The sequence below is a fragment of the Xenopus tropicalis genome, chromosome 2 (assembly GCF_000004195.4).
Source record: "Xenopus tropicalis strain Nigerian chromosome 2, UCB_Xtro_10.0, whole genome shotgun sequence".
NCBI classification, from domain to species: domain Eukaryota; kingdom Metazoa; phylum Chordata; class Amphibia; order Anura; family Pipidae; genus Xenopus; species Xenopus tropicalis.
This window is the reverse complement of record NC_030678.2, coordinates 69,420,181-69,441,111: the sequence shown is the minus strand read 5'-3', so window position 1 is coordinate 69,441,111 and position 20,931 is coordinate 69,420,181. Positions and strand designations below refer to the sequence as shown.

At 40.1% G+C, this 20,931-nt stretch overlaps 1 protein-coding gene across 6 annotated transcripts in view; it reads left to right on the top strand.

Moving 5' to 3' along the window:
- The first annotated feature begins 589 nt into the window (after nt 1-589).
- The window catches only part of pacsin1 (protein kinase C and casein kinase substrate in neurons 1), a 162,908-nt gene continuing 142,566 nt past the window's right edge, over nt 590-20,931 (top strand). For 2 of the 6 annotated variants that reach the window (XM_004910694.3, XM_031896856.1), the window contains exon 1: nt 590-803. The gene's annotated coding sequence lies outside the window, so the exon portion shown is untranslated. Of the gene's footprint in view, nt 804-3,914; nt 4,223-5,991; nt 6,147-20,931 lie in introns of those variants that run through there. The other 4 variants (XM_031896857.1, XM_004910692.4, XM_018091527.2 and 1 more) reach the window with 4 other exon arrangements.

Below are 20,931 nucleotides of genomic sequence, written 5' to 3'. Positions count from 1 at the left end.
AGCACCATTCTTATACATATAGGTCTATTTTGTCAGGATAATTTATGATATATGATTTTGGCAACATAATAAATGAAAACCATAGATTTAAGTGGCCTATGTTTATAGACCTGCAACGAGACATCAAAGCCTTTCTTTTGAACAATGATTCTTCTTTTAAGATTAGTCAAGCACAGAGGTTCTAACTGGGTCCCACAGGCTCAGTTGCACCCCCCCCCCCCCCATTATTTACTCTACTTGTGAGCTTCTTCCTTCGTATCACTACCACCACATTTTTCACCCCAGAAAAATTTGGAATGCCCAGTTTATACTGCAGTTTCTTAAAACATCTAATGGGAAAGAATTCCTTATTTGTGCCCATGAGTCTACCAAGTTCCCTAGGAATCCTAGCCCATGGACCCTTCCTAGTTCACATTGTTTTGTTTTTTCATGTTGCATGTAACAGAATAAGCTCCTCTAGTTACAGATGGGTGCTCTGAGATGCACAGTTGCCTTGGTGACTATTGGGGGGGAGAGAATGATGGAGGGAGGAGCGAGGAATGGGTGGTGAGGAGCGGGGGGGGGGGGATATCATTTTGCCTGCAGAGGTGACAGGACTATTTCATTCACTGCTGTGAAAAAGAAGGAGGGAAAGAGAAAAAGGAGCTATAAAATAATAATAGGGATTGAACAAGAAAGATACTGGGGAAAACAAAGAAAGACCAGAAGCAGTAGGCAGAAAAACACAGAGAGGAAATACTGTGTAGGAGATTTTGGATTATCTGCTGTGCTTTGCATGTGAACCATTTTATCTGTATAATCAGGTAAGCAGCCCTTCTGCTATTCTTGTATTAACCCTGCCTGACGTACAGACACTGACCCGTTTTCTTTGATGCTCTTATGTTACCCTTCCTTCAAACCCTATAAGACCTCTGTCTTATTCACTTTGCTGTTTCCATATTGATCCTATACTTTTATCTTTCTTTACAGCTTTATATATTTGGTTTTTTTTGTCACATTTGTCTTTGCATAAACTGTTAATCATAAGCATTTCAAAACTGAGACAGATGGAATAGGTCCACCATTAGAATTTGACAGTATTCTCCTGATGAAGGTTTAAAACATGTTTGGTATGGTAGCAAAGAAATGGGTTAGAGGACTTGGATTTTGAAATTAAATAACACAAACTAACTGTCATGTTATTTGTCTCATTCCTTCACACTACTGTGTTTCTACATATCTGTTATGCATTTAATTTCTAATAGGTCTTATTAGCTTTAAATTCAGATATATACTATCTTGCTTCATTTTTTTCTGTACTGATCGCACACAGACATACACATTTGTACTGCACTCCCACTGTAAGCTGTTCCAGTTAATACATTTCATAGATGCATGTTTGGCTTGCAGCTTTGACATCACAATTTCCCATATCTGCATGAGCCCCAAACTCTAAGGTCTTGCTAACCAGAACATATTTTGTCTGGTCCAGTCCCAGCACATAAGAGCCAATGCCTAATCCTTTGTATTTTTTCCTTTCTTTTTCCCTGCTCTGTGGAACAGGCACCATCCTACTATGTCTTTTTGAACATGGCACTTACTCTTTGTATATTTATACTTATTTATTACTATGGTTTTAATTTATTTGTTATTATTCTTGTCTTCCCTGTGTGTACCTTTCTACACTGTAAAATTGCACAGCACTGCATACTCATGTAGTGCTTTATAAATAAAATTAAACAAAAAATTTAGACTCTAAGCTCTACGGGGCAGGGACCTCCTTCCTACTGTGTCTCATACCACATGGCACTTATATATATATATATATATATATTTATTATATCACTTGTCCTCCCTGTGTGTAATTTTGTATTCTGTAAGATTGTACAGCGCTGCGTACCCTTGTGGCGCTTTATAAATAAAGTTATACATACATACAACATACATACATACAACCCATAATGTTCATTTGACATCTAATAGTATTACATCCCCACTGGGGACCCAGCACTTGTGAACCAAGGGTCCAAGAAAACTGCTGATCTTTTAAAATCTTATGCCTTGTATACATGTGCATTTGCAATTTATTAAAAAAAGATTTCTATAATTTCCTTAAAAATGATTTTGCAGTAAGACAATCGAGAAATTAAGTCTTTCTTAACTATTACTTATCAACGAAAGAACATTTTGTAGTGATGCGCAAGTCAACTAATAAAGCTGGCCATACACGCACCAATGATATAGTACAAAACCAATGGTCACACGAAAGATCGAAATTCGCTAAGGCCACCTTAATAGTCAACCTGCATCTAACCCGCACCAACACATAACTGATCTGACCTGCCCCCACTATAAGTGATCATACACAGGCAGATTTCCACTGCCAATTCAGGTCCTTCAGACTGATTTGGCATCTTATCTGCCCGTGTTTAGGCCTGTGTGTATGGGCCAGATCTTGATTGGCAGGTTTAATTTTCCATCAGATCCAGGACCACATTAATGCAGTCCTCACTCCGATGCAGTCTTTGCTCCTATGCCTGCTGTTTGACAACCTCACCATACGAGCACCTGTCAGCAACCTGTCAGCTGCAGCACATATAACTATTTATTTGTGCATTCCTTCCTTATGGGTGGGTGGTAAAATGGTTGGAGCCCACCCCATTGTGGCATCATCGTGTGCAAAATTCCCATCTCCACCTTGGGCCAAGTCAGGCCTGGGTTAAGAAGTGGCAGGTTCAGGTGGGTTCAGTGTCTAGTTATCTGGACTTAAATATCAAAAATATTGGGACTAAAACTGATTATACTTTGGGGACTGATTGTCTGAAAACCTTTTTTAACCCACTTTTGCTACCCAAAAAGATGGCTTTTTTAGGGCAGTGTCACACGGGGAGATTAATCACCCACAATAAATCTTAACTATTGCGGGTGACTAATCTCCCAAACATGCCATCCCACCTGCAAGAATGTAAATTGGCAGTGGGATGGCATATGTGTCACAAGGAAACTTTGGGCGACTTCGGAAAACCAAAGCAGTGCGTATGCCATCCCACCTGCGATTTACATTCTTGCTGGTGGGATGACATGTCGGGGAGATTAGTTGCCTGCAATAGCAAAGATTTTTCGCTGGTGACTAATCTCCCCGTGTGCCACTGCCCTTAGACCTGTTCTGGATATTCTTCTATATCCTGTGGGAATTCATTCAAAAGGTAGCCTCGGCAATAACTTCTAAAATTAAAAGACAAGGACATTCAGTGTAACTGTCTGTTTTATTCACAACTGAGTTCTTCTAACAATGCAAATTCAACCTTTATACCAGCACACATATAAGGTGCAACAGTCCTTTCAATATGGGGCGCAAGCAGCAAAATGTTTTCACCTTTACATCCCTTCCAACGTATAGTTGGAAGGTATGTGAAGGTGAAAAAATGTTGCTACTTGCGCCCCATATTGAAAGGACTGTTGCACCTTATATGTGTGCTGGTATAACAATTGAATTTGCTATAATTCACCTAAAACGTGCAAAAATCAAGTACATATGCCTATACTGATCAAGATGCAGTTTCTACACAACATTTTTTTTAACTCAAATTAATGCCATGAACTTATATCGTGATTGGGAGAAAGAATGTAATCACTTTATTGCATTAGACTTGCATTTAAAAACTCTGGCAGAGTATTATAAATTGCAATGTATCCCACATGGTCTTCGTTCAAGTTTAAGACCAACTATATTTTATGATGATGAAGAGTTTGTAAAAGATTGGGAGTTGATTCTGAATAAGTGCTCGTTTGACCTTGAATTACCTCTGATGGAGGGTATACAGAAAGAATTGCCCTTTTCAGCAGAAAGGAAAGCAGCACTAGAACAAAAGGTGCAGAACCTGGATACAGTGTAGAAATTTGAGACCGGACAGACAAAGCTGCAAGCGGCATACGTCATTTCCAGGAGGAGATAGAGATGTGAAAACACCAAAGGTTCCAGCGCGATGGTGCTGATTATGATCAGTGATCAGGTGTATCGCTGGCCCCAAGGAGATCAGTGTGCATATCACAAATGGGCACGAGGTAATAGAATACAGAGAGGAAGGAGACGCGCAGATATGTAGTTAAGAGGATTGAATACCGACTTGCCATCTGCTGATTTTTTATGAGGCTGTCAAGAAATTACACCCGGAGAAGGAGAAGGAGGGGCAGTCTCAAACATGGGAGGAAGGAGAGTGAGGAAAAGACCAACGCGTTGGTGGTAAATATGTCAACATGTGCATTAACTGACGATGACCTAAAGCTCTTGCAAAAGGGACTCTCATTTTGTCCAGACTATTCTCCAAATTTTTTTGAAATAAACCTTGAGCTTTTTTAGAACATTGAAATTAAAAGCACATTTTGAGAAAGCTGATAATATACAAGATACTACAGTTACAACTAATGTAAGCAATTGTTATGAAAATATGTTTACGCACCTGTAGCAGCACATATATTGCAGCTGTAGCAAAACTCCCCCTACCTGTGTCTGCACCTGAATAAATTTAATACGCTTAGGTGCAGGCACATGTAGCTGATATCCGCATAAAAACGTTTTTATGCAGATATCAGCTACATGTGCCTGCACCTAAGTGAATTCAATTCATTCAGGTGCAGGCACAGGTAGGGGGAGTTTTAAGCATATGGAGCGTATTCTTGGGAATCATTTTTCGGCTTGCCAAAAATATGCGCCACACACTACATGTGGCATTAGCCTTGTTGAAGCTGTTGACAATAAGGTTATTAACATGAGGTTGGCAATTTTTTTAGAGCATCTAAATCCAGTGACTCCATTACTGTACACCTTGCCAAAGAATGTTGAACATCCTCCAGGGCGTCCAATTGTGGCAGGTGTGCAAGTTTGTATTTAATTATTTAATTTGCTGTTTTCCTTGATAAAGTATTGCGACCTTATGTGGAAACACAAAAGTCATTTATTTTAGATACATCCAATTTTCTCCGTAAATGAAGGGAAATTAATACAGTGAATGAGGAAGTTTATCTTGTCACATTTGATACTGAAGGTCTGTATACCAACATACCCCATAGAAGTGCCATTGAGGCTGTAGAATTATGCCTCAGTGGAGATCCTTTCTTGGATGGTGCACAAAAGCGTCTGATTATCACTTTGTTACAACTTATCCTAGAAAAAAAAATGTTTTATTCCAGGATATATTTTATGAGCAATGTTGGTGTACGGCATTGGGGACAAATATGGCCCCTACCTATGCAAATATTTTTGTAAATTATTTTGAATATATTTATATATATATATATATATATATATATATATATATCCTTGAGAAAGGTCCTAATGAGGACCAAAACGTCGGTTTTAAACAATATGTTTTCAATACATTTTTGATAAAACTTGAAGGGTGTGCCGGCCACGGATTATTATTTTCTTATATGTTTGTCCATATATTGCTTGAAGTATATTGCAATATATGGACAAACAATCCCTGTTTTGCTTAAAGGGAAGGGCATTTCTTAGTAGCTTAAATGCACCGAATGTCTTAATGTTCTATATATTGATAATGGGTGAGTGCAGAGGATCTCTTGTTGTTGTTTCTATGTATTTCGTGGTCACAACCTCATTGCACCCCCGCCTAATGGTTTAAAATTTAGTGGTTGAGCACAACTTTCCCTTTTTTTGCTATATATATATATATATATATATAAATATATTTTTTTTTTTTATTTTTTTTTTTATATTTGGAAAAATTTGTGTATATGAATGAGGTGTTCGAGCTCTACTGTAGATCTTGGTTTCTTTATATCAATTATATTTTTATGTTATCGAAGGGACCACATTCGACTTAGATTGTGTTCTATCAGGAACGAAATGAGTATTTGCCAGCCCTCAAATTAGCAATGCATTGTGATTTGGTTAAAATCAATTTTCTGGATGTATGGATTTATAAAAGGGAAGGAAAATAGATCTATATGTGAAGCTGACGGATAAAAATACCTTATTGTTATATTTTTCAGTTCATCCAACCCATATCAAAAGGTCCGACATCATAATGAAATTAAACTGCAGCACATCCTTGTTGCAAAAGTGAAAAGGTGTTTTTATTTGCAGGTCAAAATAAACAGGCAACGTTTCGGGCTTACATCAGCCCTTTCTCAAGCCATATCAAAAGGTTGGTACACAGTTTTCTATAATTAAGAGAATAGTGTCTAAGGGGCATATTTATTAAAGTACGACAGGTACGAAATACAAAAAATTTGTATTGGTTCGTACTGTGTGTATTTTCTGCGACTTTTTTGTACTTTACACAACTTTTTCGTACATTTGCACAACTTTTTTGTACTTTGCGACAAAATTTGTGCAACAAAATGGTATTGTCGCACTGAGTACAAAAGTTTCGGATTCATTCAAGCTTCAGTATCGTGACTTTCCTTTGGCCAGGTTGGAGCTGCAGAGTGCCATTGAGTCCTATGGGAGGCTTCCAAAATCATGCACAGAAGAATCAAAGTCGGAAAGGTTTTCCTGCTGTTTATGGTCGTTTGATACGAAAATTTAGTGACTTTCAGATTGCCAATAGAATATTTTTTCGTAAGCATTTTCGTGATATTTGCGATCATCAGAAATTATCGTATCTAATCTGAATTTTTCCTATTTTGGAATTCGAACTTGTACTTTGATGAATGTGCCCCTAAGAGTGACACTATTTTGATGCACAAATTTTGTCGCAAATGTACGAAAAAGTCACTGAAAATACGCACAGTACGAACCAATAGGATTTTTTTGTATTTCGTACCTGTCGTACTTTAATAAATGGGCCCCTATGTGTAAGAGACTGGATGGAATGGAGAATAAGTTTGTGGAAAGAGGATATCCCAGGAAGATATTTTTAACAAAATAAAGGGGAAGTAATGTCTAATGCATCAAGGAATAAAAAGAGAGCAAAATCAGGAGAAAGATTAACATTTGTAAGTGAATATAATGTTTTATTTAGACAGATTGGTAAAATAATCTGTAAGCATTGGAACATTTTGAAATTGGAATGTCCTGGGATATCTGGGTTTCAAAAACCAGCTCTGATTCCCTACAAAAGGGCACAATCCTGAAAGATAGGCTGGTGTGAGCCAGGACCAGGGAGAGTGCCACGACAAGGGACTATGTATAGCCCTGTCTTGCCTGGAGGTCTGAATAAGGATTATGAGCTAGGACAATTGATATAGGAATGACTTTGTTCTTAATGTATTTTAATTGATTTTAATGTTTTTTTATTTTCTAGTGGCTATTAGAGGGCACTGTTACATTAATAATAAAGTCGGTTATATTACCATTGAAGGGGAGTGCTGCAATTTTCATTACGTTTTTCTAACAGTGAAGCAGTACATTACATAAATACTGTATATATACTTTCAAATTAAACCTCTGCCTTTTTGGTAAAGCTTTAGCCACCTTTAGGGCATAGACACAGGCGGGGAAGTTGCGGTGACTAATCCGCGCAGGGAAACCTATACGCGATCAGTCATATCCACTTGTAAAGCAACCTATGAAGGCAAAGTCACCTTGATTAGTTGCCACGTGTGTCTTCACCCTTGGGCTGTTTATTCCAAAAAAATACAGGTTTTTCAAACCTGGCTCTCCACAGGAGTTTTCGAATGTAACTAGTGATGAGCAAATCTGTCCCATTCGCTTTGCCGGGGAAATTTTGTGAAACAATTTGCCAACGAAGAAGTGTGGAAATTTGCTGCAAATCTTTGCCTGGCGAAAAAATTTGCTCATCACTATCAGTAACTCTTTCCTGCTTCTTTGCCAGATGGTGACTTATCACTCCCAGCACTTGTCCTAGTTACAACCTGATTACACAAAGCCTCTGTTATTCTCCTCAGCTGGGACTCAGAGCATTTTGGGAGATCTGTACCTTCCCTCTAGTGTTTTCCTAGACACTGTGACACATATCCCTACCTCTGTGTTCAAGCCTGTGGGGTTAGATGCCATTTTCAAACCCTCCACCAAGTACAAGGATTTCAGCCCATTTTAGCTGTCAGGAAAAGGGATGGAACATTAGTTAAAAATCCCCCAGATATCCTAACTACATTCCACAAATTTTATGCCCAACTATATGACTTTGTGCCCCAAAACCCAAATGTTGACAAAGACTCCCTCTTAGCAAAAGTTATATTCCCCAAATTAACCTCTGAGAAAAATTATTGCCTTAACTCTCCCATTACCACAGAAGAAATAGAATTAGCAATCCACCAAATGAAAAATACTTCATCCCCAGGCCCAGACAGTTTTCCCCCTCATACTATAAAAAAATATAGGAACCTACTGCTACCTCATATGCAAGTATTGTTTAATGAAATGCTACACCTCAAGATATGTAATTTGCAAACCTTTCGGTACTTCCTAAACCCAAGACTTAACGTGCACCCAAAATTATCACCCTATGTGATGTTGGAGCAGTAAGGCTCCCCATGGAAAAGTCTGGTTGAAATCCACATTTGAGGGAAACCCTTCCCAGTAGGGGGTAATTCACAAATATCCCTTAAAGACACAACCAGGGCTGCGGAAAGGTGACAACTTAAACAACTTCATTAGACAATGTGGGGCCAGCCCGTGGAAGCAGGAAGCTGGTTTCTTTGATCTGTGATCAAAGAAGCCAGTTGTGGGCCTAGAACAGCAGGGGGGGGTGCAGCTATCAGAAAAATATGGATTATAGAAAGGGGTCCATATCTCCTTTGCTTTAGGGTTCCCATACTTATAAAACACATAGGATTTACGAGGAGGCCCCCGGCTTCCCAATGATACCAAACAGGGACTTGCTATACCCACCAGTTACAAGTTATAGTTTCTGGGGGACTGGGACATGAGACACCCCCCATGTTTGGTATCATTTTGATCGCCCCCATATAGGTTAAAACAATTCCCTACTTTCATAATAATATTGAGTACTGGCAAGTACCAATATTATATGAAAAGAAACTGGCTCTAAGTATAGCTCTCTACAGGGGAGGGGCCATGTGACCAGTTCCTGGCACTCCCTCCTCATGCATACGGTAATGAGGGAGGGGCCCAGCGGGGAATAAAAGCACGCATGCCCAGGTATTCTTTAGCTCATTCTGGAGGCCGCAACTTATGCAACTAATGTTGGGGAATGGGCTCAGGACTTTCAACCTCTTGCCTCAGAGGGCACAGGATATTCGGTAACGTACTTAGTATTTTCCTGTGTTTTTATCCCCGTTTATTTTATTGACTGTTTTGCATGTATGTTTCTCTTTTGTAACATCTTTTTAAAACTGCACTGTTTACCCTGGTAATATTAAATATAAAATTTAATAAGTTTAGTCCTTTGGCTCTATATCAATTTCCACGTACCTCGTATGACTGCTCAGGCCTAGGTGTATCAACTGTTGGGTTGTGTGTATGTGTATTGGGTAGAGATTCTGTGTAGATGCTAATTAACTAGTGGGCTGCTAGCAGGGGGGTGGGTTTGACTGTAATTTTAACCCTGTGGCTGCTAGCGTGCTGTTAAATTAGTGAGAACTAACCCTAACTGCAGTAAGAAAGTTTGTGTATAATACATTTGTGTATTAGGTTTCTATCGCCTGTTAATGAAAGATGGTGGCATCGAATAGTGTATTTGGGGCGGTGGTTTGTTTGGGGGTGCTTGATGTTAGCCTAACCTGTGTGAAAGGTGACTGAGTGTAACCCCCTTGTACCCCGTCCCGGTGTCAGGCGCGTCTCGGAGTGGCGTTTCCCTGACACCCTATTTCAGTTCTTAATGTAGACATTCGCATATTCTCTAAGATACTGGCTGCCCACCTTAATTCATACCTCCCTCGCTTAATTCACCCTGATGAGACAGGTTTTGTCCTTGGCAGACAAACCACAGAGGCCACCCGCAGGCTAATTAACATAATTAATTACTAAATCTCCCTTATTACCGTATATACTCGAGTATAAGCCGAGTTTTTCAGCACCAATAATGTGCTGAAATAGGCACCCTCGGCTTATACTCGAGTATGTATGCTGGCTCACACCACCCCGCCCCCCCACTTGGAACTATGTTCTGCCCCCGAGCGTGCCATCGCTCGCACCCCTCCTCCCCCTGGCAGTTCATTCTGCGCAAAAGAAAAATAAAAGCAATATCACCTCACATCGTTGTCACCAGACGCATCCTTCTCCAACCGGCGCGACACGTCTGCGTGCTGGGGCAGCGCACGGGGGAAGTGGTGCGCACGGCGCGACAAAGGGATGCGCCGGATGGGGAGTCAAGGCTTGTGCCTATGTGACGTTCGTGCTGGGGCTGCACACACACATCGCCGGTTGGAGACTGATGCATCGGGGGTGACCGAGGATGTGAGGTGATATTGCTTTTATTTGTATTTTGCGCATAACGACCAGGGGGAGGGGGGAGGTGCTAACGATGGCACGCTCTCACATACGCCCCACCAACAATGGTGTCTCTGCTAATGCCTTCAGCACTCACTTCACCTCCTGTCAGTGGGTTCTTCTGTCTGCCAATCAGAACTGTGCCCACCCCAACTTGGCATGTACCTACCCCTACTGCTGGCCAAATGGCTGGTAAAAACGGAGCCATGGCTTATTCTGCACAGAGAGCCTTATTGTGCCCATTGTGTACTGATCAATATGACTAGGAGCTGCCATACTGCTCTGTTGTCCGTGTCGATGCCCAGGGATGTCCCCAGGGGCAGACAGGACAGCAAACAGCAGTTATTTACCCCAAATCCGACCCTCCCCATATCCAGTCTGATACCCAACCAGTGGTGCTAACCCCAGAACAGAAAATGTGTTTATTAATATGGTAGTCATGTAAGCACTTGTGAGTGTCCTTTTATTAAATAATTTGATTATTGAAACTTGGCAGTAGCGGCTGTATTTCCCACCCTAGGCTTATACTCGAGTCAATAAGTTTTTCCAGTTTTCTTAGGTAAAATTATGTACCTCGGCTTATACTCGGATCGGCTTATACTCGAGTATATACGGTACTCCTTTTGCTTAATATACATAAGGCATACACATCCATATCCTGAGAGGCACCCACCAAGGATGCCCGTTATCTCCACTTCTCTTCTCCTTAGCTATCGAATCCTTAGATCGGCTAATGAGCTTAGATCAGTGCTGTCCAACTGCTGTGGTGCAGAGGGCTGGAATTTCTCTCACATACATGGTGGAGGGCCGATAATGGAAGCCAGTTTTGGCCACTCCCCCATTTGAAACCACACCCACTTCAAACCACACCCATTTTATCACAATGGTCGCTGCAGGGATATCAACCATCATTCATATGTTAAAGAATTATATTATGTCATATTAAGACACACCCTTAAGTCCATATACCTCCTCCCCTGTGGATAGCACAGCAACCCCCAGCACATAATTACACACCTTAGGGACCATTTAATGGCTATTTCCAACTGCTAACAAACTCCAAGAACAAACCCCTGCCAGGTTCACCTCCCACAGGCAGCATAGGACAGACAGAGTATGGCACACACAGGCAGCACTCTGCCTGCCCTATGCTGCCTGTGTGTGCCATACACTCCCTGCCCTATGCTGCCTATGTGCCATATGCTCCCTGCCCTATGCTGCCTATGTGCCATACCCTCCCTGCCCTATGCTGCCTATGTGCCATACTTTGCCTACCCTATGCTGCCTATACACAGGCCAGGCAGTACATACAATGTCTGAGGTGTGAAGAGGTGAACAATGGGGGTGATTACAGCCTGAGCCTGAGGTGTGAACACTGCAGGGGGTGAACAATGCAGGGATTAAAAGGTGTGAACAACACAGGGGATTACATTTTTAAACAATACAGAGGGATTACAGCATGAATCTGAGGTGAGAACCATGCAGGGTGGCCAGTTAATCTCAGTACTGATACCATTTAAAGCTTACACAAAGTTAAGCCATCAAAGCAGCCAGACAGGTGGGGGGCCACACAGAGGGGGGTTGAGGGCCGCCAGTTGGACAGCACTGGCTTAGATAGTAACATCTCAGCGTATAAAAAACAGCATCAGTCCTACAAAGTAAATTTATATGCGGATGACATTAGCCTTACACTTACTAAACCCTTTACAAGTCTTCCTAACCTGTTTAACCTACTGGATAAGTTAAATAAAATTTCAGGACTACAAGTCAGTATCTCTAAAACTGAAGCTCTGCCCATTAACATACCCAGAGCCCAGCTTAAACTCCTAGAACTGAATTTCCCCTTTCATTGGAGAAAGAAATCAGTAGACTAAGTCCATCAGTAAGATGTTGGACAATTGGTCTAAATACCCCATCTCATGGCTAGGCCGGATTGCAGCCACTCAAATGGTTTTCCTACCTAAGTTACTATATACCTTCAGAGCCCTTCCTATCCATAAGCACAGCAGAGTTATCTCGGCTACAAAGAATGGTCTGGAATTTCATTTGGGGTAACAAATCTCATAGAATAAATAAGAACATCCTCTATCGAGCATATAAACAAGGCGGTCTGAAAGTCCCGAATCTATTATCCTATTACAAAGCAGCTAGAGCCGCCCAACTTATACAGTGGCACCATACATTTAGCCCCCTTAGATGGGCCCTTAAGCTTTTTTCTCTGTTTCGGCAAATCATGGGAGCATACAGCGGCATAATATCACAAATCCTATTATTAAATTCCATCTCCGTTTTTGGACTTTTGTGAAACAAACTAATCCCTCACACTTCACGCAGCCATTTACAACCCCTAGTTGGAAACCCAGGCTTTGTCCCAGGGCTAAACCACACATCCTTAAAATGGTGGATTGGGATGTGGATCCCAATCTCCACATCAAGCTACTCAAGAAGGCTCAGCATATGAGCTTTTTTGCCGTAACCCCTCTCAGTTGAGAAGTCCTATATTAATAATTTATTCTCAAGTTATAGACGCTCCTAATATCTTCCGCCCTTTCATAAAAGCATGGGAAAAAGATCTGGGCTCCTCTTTAACATCAGATAAATGGGAGAAAATTTGGCTATCTGTAAGCTCTCTCCCAATTTATGGAAACTGCTTATAAAGGGGTATATCCCTGGTACCGTACTCCCACACGTAAACATGTTATTGATCCCAACTGCTCTCCCACGTGCTTCAGAAGGTGCCCTGATAGAGTAGACTATCTGCATACATGGTGGCATTGCCCCATTGTTTCCACTCTCTGGTCTGAAGTGTCCCATTTTATCTCACAACTTCTGTCCACACCTATCTACCTTACTATAGAAATTGCTTTATTATTAGCCCCTTATCCTACCTTACCTCCTGAAAGAAACATGTTGATTGCATAAATCTTAGCTGCTACCCGCTGGGCTATAGCTTTACATTTGCTATCCCCCTCACTTTCAATAACAATAGTTAAAAATAGACTTAAATTTATCCACACTATGCATTACTTCAGCTATCTTAGACGATAAAATAGAGCTCCATAATAATATTTGGTTACCATGGGTAATTTACTTCTCTACCGAAAAAAACTGATTGATTAATATTCTTTCCTTAGCCAACCTCTTTACTTGTAAAAGTCTCTCAACCAATTAAGACTGTCAGCCTACCGCATATTGTTCTCATCACCTTATCCTTTCTCTTTTTTAAATTTACCTTTATTCTCTCTCCCCTTCTCCTTGGTTCATGTTGTTAAAAAAAAAAAAATTCTTGTAAACACTATACAGTAAACACAGATTAGGTGGGATCCTCTTTGGAGGCCCTTTGTGCATGTTAATGCAGCCTTTCAGAGAGCTGGGGAAAGATGCTATTTAGCTTTTACTTTGAGAACATAATCCTGGCTGCCAGCTTGCTTTAATATAGTACAGTCTGCATGAATGTGAAGGGCAAAATAAGGGCTGTGATTGGCTGTTTTATAGCCCCATGTTGATTACTAGCCTCCAGGAGGCTCTGCTTGGAGTAAAACTGTGTTTCTGTGCTTTCAAAACTAGATTAAAAAATGGGCACCTACTTTGAGGAGCTGGGAGCAACATCAAGTGTGCCCAATAACTCTGCTTCTCCTTAAAGTACCATGTTTTGTTCACCTTAAACATTTCCAAGACTATCATTCTCTAAGTAATGTAAAATAATACAAATTTTGTTGTCATTTTTAACATAAAAGTCTTCTGATGTCATTTTATTTATAAAAGATATAAAAGTGTACAAGAGTATTCTGACATTCAAAAAAAATAAAAAAGGCAGCACAGTGCACTGGAATTAGCCATCAGGTGTCAAGAATGCTGCTTTCTCTTTAGCCCTGTCCATATTGAGAATCTGACAGTAACCCTTTGTAAGATCAAGTGTGGTCAAATACCTGCCGCAGCAATTAGTTCATCCGGCCATGGCATAGAATATGCATCAAATTTTGAACCCATAATTTTTTCATCATGGTGAAGTAACATATTGGACAAGGGTTTTCAGTTATTATAAGCCTATCTGTCTAAAGGTGGCCATACAAGTTCAGATTTTAGTCTTCTTTGGACGAACATTTTGATATCAGACTGAAATTGTATGATAAAGCCCTAAAAAAATAACAAATAAGAGGATGTTCTGAACATAAAATAGTTGTCTGACACCAATCGTATAAAAAAAGTGACTTCCTGGAAATGCATTGCAGGTCCCCCAAGGATATTGTCACAATACATGCTCAGATATTAGATTTAACCAACCGAAATTTCCTAACGTTTCGACTAGATGTCGAATCGCCATGGTATGAAAATTGTTGGGACTATGATTTGGAGCCCACACATGGTCTTAAAATATAGTTTTGTACGATTATATCGGTGTGTGTGACCAGCTTAAAGGGAAATTGTCATGATTTTTATGGTGTACTTTTATTTCTGAATTATACTGTTTACATAGCAAATAATTACCATTTAAAATTTTATTCTTGAGCCAACAAATGTATTTTTTTTTTAGTTGTAATATTGGTGTGTAGGCAGCCATCTTAGTGCATTGTGCCTAAGTTTGAGCTTTTAGAAAGAGCCAGCGCTACACATTAGAACTGCTTTCAGGTAACCTATTATTTCTCCTACTACCATGTAACTGGAGGAGTCACAAGTGGGACTTGGATTTCATACTATTGATTGCTATTTTGATATTTACTGGGAGCTGCTATCTTGCCACCTTCCAATTGTTCTGCTGATCGGCTGCTGGGAGGGGGGTGATATCACTCCAACTTGCAGCTCAGCAGTGTGACTAAAGTTTATCACAGTGCAGGTCACATGGTTTTGGTACCCTGGGAAATGAAGAATATGGCTAGCCCCATGTAAAATTTTAAAATTAAATATAAAAAACTTGTTTGTGTTTTTGAAAAACGATTCTGCTGGAGAAGCTCTATTAACTAAGCGTTTTGAAAAAAACGTGTTTTCTCATGACAGTATAACTAATTTTTAGCAATTTATATAAACCTTTTATCACCTTTAGACATAAAGGGAGTCCCTTTATTAGTAAGGATTTCTGCAAGGCAGCCAAGGGGACCAGCGTGCTCTCTGCGTGCCAGTTCCTGGGTTCTTTTGTGCATATATATGCTTCAGCATGCGTCCTGGTGGCCCCTGGGGCGCGATCACCCAGGGGCCCCATAGGAAACGCCAGCTTCTCTCCCTTCCTTCCTGCGCTCCCCCCCTCTGCGCCGCCCACTGAGGATTCTTCGCTGCAGCTTCTGCTGTCCTTGCGATTGTTGTCTCCCACCAGCGATCTCCAGCTCCTAGACCTGGGGTAGGTGCCACATACACACACACACACAAATACACACATACACACACATATTACACTAATACACACATATACTTACACACACATACATTTTTGGGGGGGTTGGGGGGTTTCACACCTTCACAGAGCACTCACACTTACTTGCACACACACACGCATATAAAACACATTTTGCCATGTGTACACACACACTTATGTAATTTGGTAATTTCTTTTTTTTTATCGCATCGTTTTTATTCTTGCCTAAAAAAATAATTTTTAATTATTGCCATTGCGGATAGCGTATTTGCTAACCGCACTGTGCAATACCTTTTGTGTATTACTTTGGTGTTTTTATTACATTTTCTGTGATTTTGGTGCATTTTTAGTCATTTTATTGCATTTTTAGCCATTTTATTGCATTTTCGGTTATGCATAGTTGTTGTTCACTTGACTTTGTCTGTAAAACTAATTTTCCCAAGCCAGAATACTCAAACTGTGATTCTGACTGCAGATTATCACTAGGAAAAGAAAAACATTGATTTTAGTTTATTTTTTTTTGGATTTTAGCAATTTTATTGCATTTCATATTGTTCTTTGTTACTTGTTTTGCACATGGACATTTTGTCTGCTGTATTTCAATTTGGCTTCCTCTGTACCCCACGTAGTTTGGTAAATCTATGCATATTGGGCATCAGACTGTTCAGTAGACCCCTGGTGTTTAGAGTGTTTTATGTTGGTACGTTATGAAATGTTGGGGTACATAATGGGGCAAAATGCAAGCTTTGTGACGATTTTCAGAAATATTATAAAAACTATTCTGTTTAGCATAGCTTTGTAGTTTGGTAGTTTGCAGTAGAAAGATGTATTTACCCATTTTTGTTTTGTCAGAATGTGTACTTTCGGAAAATGTATGGTTTTCTAGGGTCTCTGTACTGTTAGGGGGTCTTATGGCACATAATACACATACCGGGTGCAAAAACTGCACAAGCCGGAGCGTCATTCGTGAAAATTCATATGCACTATTTTTATCTGGGTGCCGCTGTGCTCCGCATAGTTTGGTAAATCTATGCATATAGGGCATCAAACTGTTCAGTAGACCCCTGGCGTTCATATTTAGAGTGTTTTATGTTGATATGTTACAAATTGTGGGGGTACATAATGAGGTAAATGCAAGCTTTGTGACAATTTTCAGAAATGTCATAAAAACCGTTCTGTTTAGCATAGCTTTGTAGTTTGGTAGTTTGCAGTAGAAAGATGTATTTACCCATTTTTGTTCTGTCAGAATGTGTACTTTCAGAAAATGTATGGTTTTCTAGGGTCTCCATACTGGGGGTCTTATGGCACATAATACACATCACATACCGGGTGCAAAAATTGCACTAGCCGGAGCGTCATATGTGAAAATTCATATGCACTATTTTTATTTGGGTGCCCCTGTAACATAGTAACATACTAACATAGTAAGTTGGGTTGAAAAAAGACATACGTCCATCAAGTTCAACCATAGTGCCTATGTATAACCTGCCTAACTACTAGTTGAACCAGAGGAAGGCAAAAAAACCCATCTGAAGCCTCTCTAATTTGCCGCAGAGGGGAAAAAATTCCTTCCTGACTCCAAGATGGCAATCGGACCAGTCCCTGGATCAACTAATACTAAGAGCTGTCTCCCATAACCCTGTATTCCCTCACTTGCTAAGAATCCATCCAGCCCCTTCTTAAAGCTATATAATGTATCAGCCAGTACGACTGATTCGGGGAGGGAATTCCAGAACTTCACAGCTCTCACTGTAAAAAATCCTTTCCGAATATTTAAATGGAACCTCCCTTCTTCTAAACGGAGTGGGTGCCCTCGTGTCCGTTGGAAGGACCTACTGGTAAATAAAGCATTAGAAAGGTTATTATATGATCCCTTTATATATTTATACATAGTTATCATGTCACCTCTTAAGCGCCTCTTCTCCAGTGTAAACAGACCCAACTTAGCCAGGCTTTCTTCATAACTGAGACTTTCCATACCCTTTACCAACTTAGTTGCCCTTCTCTGGACCCTCTCTAACTCAATAATGTCCCGTTTGAGCACTGGAGACCAAAACTGAACAGCATATTCTAGATGGGGCCTTACCAGTGCTCTGTAAAGGGGAAGAATAACCCCCTCCTCCTGTGAATCTATACCCCTTTTAATACAGCTCAAAACCTTGTTTGCCCTTGCAGCTGCTGCCTGGCATTGCTTGCTACAGCCAAGCTTATTATCTACAAGGACTCCAAGGTCCTTCTCCATTATGGCTTTGCCTAGTGCAGTCCCATTAAGGGTATTCGGGGCTTGCATATTTTTACATCCCAGGTGCATGACCTTACATTTATCCACATTAAATCTCATCTGCCACTTAGCTGCCCAGATTGCCAGTTGGTCAAGATCCTGCTGCAGGGATGTCACATCCTGGATAGAATTGACTGGTCTGCAGAGTTTTGTGTCATCTGCATACACTGATACATTACTCATAATACCCTCCCCTAAGTCATTTATGAACAAATTAAACAAAAGTGGACCCAGTACAGAACCCTGAGGGACCCCACTGAGCCATGTGCCATTAACAACCACCCTGTGTACCCGATCCTGTAGCCAGTTTTCTATCCATGTGCAAACGACTTCACTAAGACCAATAGACCTTAGCTTAGAAAGCAGTCATTTGTGGGGAACGGTATCAAATGCTTTGGCAAAATCCAAATAGATTATATCTACCGCATCCCCACTGTCCAGCTTCTTACTTAACTCATCATAAAAAGCAATACTCTGTACTCTGCATAGTTTGGTATATCTATGCATATAGGGCATCAAATTGTTCAGTAGGCCTCTGGTGTTCCTATTTGGGGTGATTTGCCTTTGTATTCAAGAAATTGTGTGAGATAAATGCAGCAAATTGCAACATTTTTAGGCGATTTTCTGAAATGTCATAGAAACCATTAACTTTAGGAAAACTTTGCAGATTGGTACTTTGGTGTAGAAAGGACTCTTTACCCATGTTGGATTTGTCAGAACGTGTACTTTCCAAAAATATATGGTTTTCAGGGGTCACCCTACAGTTTCTATCCCACATAAAACTGCCATGTGTTTATGAATTAGGTAAAGGTAAGCCATAAAATTAGTGTGCACAAGGTATATTTTGGGGTCTATAAGTGCCATGTGCTTTGATAAACCTATGTACAGTGGGCATCAAACTGCTCAGTAGACCTCTGGGGTTCATATTTAGGGTGTTTTATCTTGGTACATAATGACCTATAGAAAATAAGATTCTGCATATTGGAGGTTTGAGATGATTTTTGGAAAAAATCGTCAAACTTAGGAAACCTTTGCGGCTTGGTACTTTGGAGTAGAAAGACATGGGTACCCATTTTAGATTTTGGAAAATGTGTACTTTCCAAAAATATGTGACTTTCTGGTGTACTTTTTACTAACTTTATCCCACATAAAATGATGTAAATGTGTTGATTTTGCAGAAGCTGAAATGACAGAAATGACGGATCATATGGGGGTATGTTCATATTGGGGCCCCTACATGCCACATACTTAGGTAAACCTATACATATTGGGCATCAAACTGTTCAGTGGACCCCTGGCGTTCAAATTTAGGGTGTTTTATCTTGGTACCTAATGTTATGTGGGAGATAAGATTCTGCAAAATGGAAGCTTTGAGGGGATTTTTGGAAATGTCATCAAAATTGCTAACTTTAGGAATGCTTTGTGGCTTGGTACTTTGGAGTAGAAAGACACAGTTACTCATTTTAGATTCGGGGGAATGTGTACTTTCCAAAAATATATGGCTTTCTGGGGTGAGCGTACTTTTTTGTAGCTTTATCCTACATAAAATGATGTAAATGTGTTAATTTTACAGAAGCTGGAATGACAGAAATGATAGATCATATGGGGGTATGTTCACATTGGGGCCCCTACATGCCACATACTTAGTTAAACCTAAACATAGTGGGCATCAAACTGTTCAGTGGACCCCTGTTCAAATTCAGGGTGTTTTATCCTGGTATCTAATGATACGTGGGAGATAAGATGCTGGAAACTGGAAGCTTTGAGATGATTTTTGGAAATGTTATCAAAATTGCCAACTTTAGGAAAGCTTTGCGGGTTGTTACTTTGGAGTAGAAAGACTTGGGTACCCATTTTAGATTCGGGGGAATGTGTACTTTCCAAAAATATATGATTTTCTTGGGGGAATGTACTTTTTACTAGCATTATCCCACATATAATGATGTAAATGTGTTGATTTTGCAGAAGCTGAAATGACAGAAATGATAGATCATATGGGGGAATGTTTCCATTGGGGCCCCTATATGCCACATACTTAGGTAAACTTATGCATATTGGGCATCAAACTGTTCAGTGGACCCCTGGCGTTCATATTTAGGGTGTTTTATCTGGTTACTTTATGACCTGTAGGAGATAAGATACTATAGACTGGAAGCTTTGAAGTGATTTTTAAAAAATTTCACAAATTTTGATAAAAACCAATAACTTTAGGAAAACATTGCAACTTAGTAGTTTGGAGTAGACAGGCAGTTCTACCTATTCTGGATTCCCCAGAATCTGTTCTTTCTAAAAATTTTCTTTGGGATAAACTTTCTGTTAGTGGAATTTTTGGCCTTGAAATCTAAGGTATGCAGCTTTCTGGAGCAGTGCTTTGGAAATTTGGTAGTGTACTGCAGGGAGTTTTTGACCTATATAAATGAGAAATCTCCATAAAACTATATATATTTGGTATTGGCACGTTCAGGAGACATGGGACTTTCCAAATCAGTTGTATTTTCATGCATAAAATAATTTTTGTTTCTGGTGTATGTGTTTATATTATGGAAAATATTGTTTGGTTTTTTTCATTTTTAGACATTCAGCCTATATCTTGTTACAGAATTGGAATTCCACAAAAATTCCACCATATTTTAAAAGCTTAGGTTGTCCTGAAAAAAAAAACAATATATTGTTTTCCTGGGTAAACTAAAAATCCCCCCGAGGAAAGGCCCCTAAAGTTAAACAGTGCAAAATGTTCAAAAACTGTCCGGCAGTAGAAGTTCCACTTTGGCCCAAAACGGCTGGCAGTGAAAGGGTTAAAAATACAAAAATCTGTATTATTATAGTAAAAGCATCAAAGAAACATAATGGGCTTAACCACACGACATACCCTGCTCAGCTTGACGCGTTCCTTGGCCCTTAGCCACTTCCTCAGAAGCGAGATGAACCTGTTGTCTATAATTCTGC